We start from the raw sequence: 6,000 nt of genomic DNA, 5'->3' as shown, positions 1-6,000 counted from the left end.
CACTCCCATTAGAAACATTGCCATGTACACCCCATTTTCCCGAATGGAATTAAGGACCATAGTGTCTGAATTCCCTGACCCTAGAAAAGACTTAGTTGCCAGTCAAAAATACATCAGAGACTTAGGTAACACTGTAGAGCCCAACAATAAAGACTGGCAGATATTGCTGAGAGCATGTTTACCCTCCAATGTTGACGCAACTCAATTTTTAGCTGATTGCGGATTAGATCAGGATGTACCTCTTACAGATGTGTACAACAAAGATAATGTAAAAAGAATAAGCTTACAGTTAAAAGAGTATTTCCCAGCGGTAGTCAAATGGAACAAGATATTCTCCATTAAACAGAAGGAGTCAGAAACAGCTACAGAGTATTTTCACAGAGCATTATCAGAAATGGCAAAATACACAGGCATAGAGGACATTAAAACAAACACAAACCATCGAGAAGTAGCAGTATCGGTACTGATGGATGGTTTAAAAGAGTCATTGAAGACTAGGGTACAGACCACACAACCATGTTGGCGAGGTCTGTCTGTGGCTACTTTGAGAGAGGCTGCTATTGATCACGATAGGAACATCACCAGACACAGGGAACAACAAGGTGATAAATTAATGGCCGTAAGTATACAGGCCCTGACCACAAGGCAGCCTTTGTTTATACCACCAAACCCTGTGGGTAAGTCAAATGTGGTTACTTGTTATTCTTGTCATAAACAGGGACACATGGCACGAGATTGTAGAATGAAGAATTCACGAAATTCATACCAACCCCCTAGACAACGACACGACACACGACATTGGGAACAAGGTCCGCAGAAACGGAGTTATGAGCCACATACAGGGGAAACAAAAAGATACCCCCCGAACAGAGACTGGCACGCCTCTGGTAGTTCCCAATTAACTCCGTCACAAGTAGTTGCTGCCAGCGGGATTCAGGGAGGTCACCATACCCAATAGGGGTGTGGCCATACCTGTAATCTGCAGCCAGTAAAATTGATTGCAAGTCTTGGAAGTGAACCAGAAATTGCAATCAATGTAGCTGGTAAATCATTAAACTTTCTTGTAGATACGGGGGCGGCCAAATCAGTGATCAATTCGACAGTGGGCATGAGGACCACTGGTAGGACAATTCCAGCCGTGGGAGTAACAGGAGTAGTCCAGCATTACCCTGTTAGCAAACCAGCAGAGATTACAATAGGGCCTTTACATACCAAGCATTCCTTTTTGCTGGCTGCATCGGCACCGACCAATCTCCTGGGTAGAGACTTACTGTGTAAAATGGGGTGCGTCATTTATTGTACTCCTGAAGGTGTATTCTTGGACATACCTGAGAATCACGCTCAGGAAGTGCGAGACATGTTAGACTCCCCGTCAAAATTAATGTCACATACCATTATGACAAATAGGACTCCCTCCCAAGTAGAAGAAATGACATCTCAGATACCAGAGTCACTTTGGACTAAAGATGGACAGGACACTGGATTAATGGCAAACGTAGCTCCGGTAGTTGTACAAGTAAAAGATGGTAGGATAGCTCCAAAAATCCCACAGTACCCTCTGAAGCCAGAGGTGGAGTTAGGAGTTTACCCAGTAATAGAGCGCTTGCTACAACAGGGCATTCTGGTAAGAACGTCCAGCACTGCTAATAGTCCCATCTTCCCTGTGAAAAAGAGTGGGGGGAGGGGTTACAGGCTAGTGCAGGATCTAAGGGGGATTAACAAAATAGTTGAGAGTCAGTTCCCCGTAGTGCCAAATCCAGCTGTCATCCTAATGCAAATCCCTCCCACTGCAAAATTTTTCACTGTTATTGACCTCTGCTCCGCTTTCTTTTCGGTACCTCTGCACCCTGACAGTCAATATTTGTTTGCATTTACATACAGAGGAGTCCAATACACATGGACTCGATTACCACAAGGATTCATAGATAGCCCAAGTATATTTTCTCAGGCTTTGCATGATTGTTTACAGTCTTTCCAACCAGTGAGTGGATCAGTATTAATACAGTACGTGGATGATCTACTACTGTGTTCTGATTCATTGGAAGCATCCCTGAAGGATACGAAACAGCTCCTGTTTCATCTTTCAGACACAGGACACAAGGTTTCCAAAGACAAGTTGCAATTATGCCAAACTAAGGTAAAATATTTGGGACACTGTTTAACACAAGGACTGAGACACCTGACCGCTGATAGAATTCAAGCAATTAGAGACATGACTCTGCCACAAACCCAGCAACAGATCAGAACATTTTTAGGAATGTGTGGGTATTGCCGCAATTGGATCCCAGGGTTTTCCATTTTAGCGTTACCTTTGCAGGAGATGGTCTCCTCAAAACAAACCTGATCGGATTTCGCATACAGACGAGTCTGAGGCAGCATTTGAGAATCTTAAACAGTGCCTAACGCAGGCACCAGCATTAGGTATGCCGGACTATGGGAAACCCTTTGAACTATACGGAACAGAAAGCGCTGGTTGCGCGGCAGGCGTACTAACCCAAAAGCACGGTTATGCCAGCAGGCCAGTAGCATATTACAGCGCTCAGCTAGATACGGTAGCGCGATCCCTCCCCACATGCTTGCGAAGCGTTGCTGCGATAGCATTGCTAGTAACGAAAAGCGAAGACGTCGTGCTAGGTCACAACCTCACAATTCATACACCACATGCAGTGTCAGCCTTGTTAAATTCTGCACAAACCAGACACGTCTCATCAGCGCGGTTTACAAGATGGGAATTGGCACTAATGGCCCCCGTAAACATCACCATAAGGAGATGCAGTGCATTAAATCCTGCAACATATCTCCCAGGTGTGCCTGGACAGGCACAAAGGGTGGAGGATGAGAGTGGTGGGGAAGGAGGATTTAATACAAAGGAAGACACTCATGATTGTATGGAATATTTGACCCAAAATTTTACCGCAAGGCCTGACATCAGTGACAACCCACTGGAAGACGTAGAACTTACGTTCTACACGGACGGTAGTTGTCATAGACAGTCAGACTCGGGAGACTTGTGTACTGGATACGCAGTCGTAGATGACCAAGGCACCATAGAAGCGGAACCGCTAGGCCCACCTCACTCAGCCCAGGTTGCTGAACTGGTCGCCCTAACCAGAGCATGTGAATTGGCTAAGGGAAAATCAGCCAATATCTACACTGATTCTAGATACGCATTCGGGGTAGTCCATGATTTCGGAGCCCTATGGCGCCTCAGAAATTTCATGACGGCAGCTGGTACACCGGTAGCGCATGCAGCTCAAATAAAAAGGCTTCTAACAGCGATACAGGAACCCGACAGAGTGGCTGTTATCAAATGTAAAGCACATACATATAGCCAAGACCCAGTATCGCTTGGTAACAGCCGAGCAGACGAAGCTGCTAAATTAGCAGCTGCTACCCCCAGACAGACAGACACCACACAATTGATGGTATTTAATACCATCAACACACAGAAGTTGTGTGAAATGCAAAATTTGTGTTCCACACAGGAAAAGGCAGTCTGGAAGGCAAAGGGATATGGCCAGGAGTCCTCAGGACTCTGGACGGATGGACATGGTAAACCAGTGGCCCCCAGAGCATATCTTCCATGTTTGGCTGAAGCAGCTCACGGGCTGACTCATCTAGGCAAGGAAGGGATGTGCAAGTTGGTAAGAGCATATTGGTGCGCCCCAGGATTCTCCTCTCATGCGAGTAAAAGAGCCATGTCATGCCTTACCTGTTTGAGAAAGAATATTGGAAAGGCAATACCTACAGAACCATCCCATATCCCACCTGCCGGCGGCCCTTTCCAGGTAATACAGATTGACTTCATTCAATTACCCCCTTGTCGAAATTTGAAATATGTACTTGTTTGTATAGATGTTTTTTCAAATTGGGTCGAAGCATTTCCGGCGGCCACAAATACCGCTATGTTTACTGCTAAGAAAATTGTGCAGGAATTTGTATGTAGATATGGTATCCCTAGAATTATCGAAAGTGATAGGGGTACCCATTTTACAGGTGATGTCTTTCAAGGAATGTGTAAATTGATGGGAATTGATAGCAAGCTGCACACTCCATACCGTCCACAGGCGAGTGCGAAAGTGGAAAGAGTGAACAGCACTATTAAAAATAAACTGAGTAAAGTGATGGCAGAGACAGGATTGACATGGCCAGAAGCTTTACCCATTGTACTGTACAGCATCAGAACCACTCCCAGGTCCCCTCTTAATCTGTCTCCCTTTGAAATCTTGTTTGGTCGACAACCGCATGTCATGATTAACCCTCAGGATGATTTGAAATGTAACAATGAAGTGACTGTAAAATACTTGATTAACATGAGTAAACAGTTAAGGAATCAAAATGATAATCTGAAGTTAGTGATTCCTGATTTACCAGATAGTAATTGTCATGACATTGAACCTGGGGATTATGTAATGATACGGAATTTTCTACGCTCAGGTTGCCTTATTGACAGATGGGAAGGACCATGCCAGGTCTTATTGACTAGCACTACAGCATTGAAGGTTGCTGAGAGAGAGACTTGGGTTCATTCGTCCCACTGTAAAAAGGTTGCTGATCCAGAGAGGCCCCGTGATAAGGAACAGACGGTAGAGGTTGTATCACTGGAGTGTCTGTTCCAGGAAGATTGAGGCGGCACCTGAGCATTGAAAATCACAAGACCAAAAGCAGTTGTCGATCCCCTGTTCCCTTTTATTGTTTTTCTCCAACTTCCCATCCCCTCTCCCCCAAATTTTTTTTTTCCCCCTTCTCATTCTTCTCCGTTTCCTCCTACAAGATGGACTTGCCCCGAGAGACTGTGATCCGGATTTTCCTGTTGACCATGATGTTGACCAGAGCAGTCTGTTCCGGCGAGAGTACCATGGAGGTCGAGAGAGGTTCTGGAATGGGTTCTGATGATAAAGATGGAGGCGTAGTTTTCCAAGAACAACTTAACCAACAAGTAAAGGCGAGTATCAGAAAACGATCCGATAGCATTGACCATAGAAGGAATTGTGAAGGATTGTTAGCTGAAGAAAACTGTATCTGTCGGCTCTGTAACAATGTCATTGAGGATGGGTGCATAAAGAAATGCCAATCCAGTTTTAATATCCATATGGACCGGCATCCATTGAGTGACTATCACTCCTTAGTGGGTAGTGTGTTAAATAAAACAGATTGTTGGGTATGCTCTCAAGTACCTCAAGGTCATAGCAAATCAGGGCTAGTACCATTTCCTTTAACGATAGGGGAGGTACTTGAGTTAAGTGGTGGGAGACCGGTGGACAGAAGGTTTAATATCTCCAGTCCTCCTAGTTTGAAGCTCCACCAATACCATGTGGATAGGTCCCTATTATGTTTCAACATCTCCAATCCCCGAAAGCCGGGAAATTGGGAAGTGTCATGGAGTAACCAAACCATGACCTTTTCGCATAGAGCAGATAGAATGCCTACAGATACAGAGCTTGTACGCCACATAGCCAGTAGAGGAAAATCTTTCCGGTATAGGTATACCTTAGGAAATAGGATTACTAGAGTTGGAGAGGTATCACCAGGATACTGTGCACATATCGTACAACCTGATACGTGTACTAAACAGATGGAAGAATTAGGGTTAGGAGATTTCACATGGAAGGTGTGTAATATGGTTATGTCCTACTCCGTCCCATATGTTCTCCCCGATGATGCATATTTCATATGCGGGAGAAAGGCGTACAAGTGGCTTGCCCGAAACTCTGAAGGATTGTGTTATATTGGAAAAGTACTGCCTGAAGTAATGACTGTATCACATGACAAAATGAAAGACATACACCGTGGTGCCCAAGCTCCTTATACTCACACCCATTACGAGCACGTTGTTAAAAGGCACCTGATAGAGAAGACAGAGCATCCGGCCTCTGATCTGATAAGTGAATCCACCGGGATTCAATTCTTAATCGCGTTAGATTTCACCCGCACCGCTAGAGGAGTGCTGAATTATAAATACATATCGGCGCTCGCAAATTTGTTAGATAATATCACTGA

This window comes from Pseudophryne corroboree, chromosome 4 (assembly GCF_028390025.1).
Source record: "Pseudophryne corroboree isolate aPseCor3 chromosome 4, aPseCor3.hap2, whole genome shotgun sequence".
Lineage (NCBI taxonomy): Eukaryota > Metazoa > Chordata > Amphibia > Anura > Myobatrachidae > Pseudophryne > Pseudophryne corroboree.
This window is presented reverse-complemented; position numbering follows the sequence as displayed.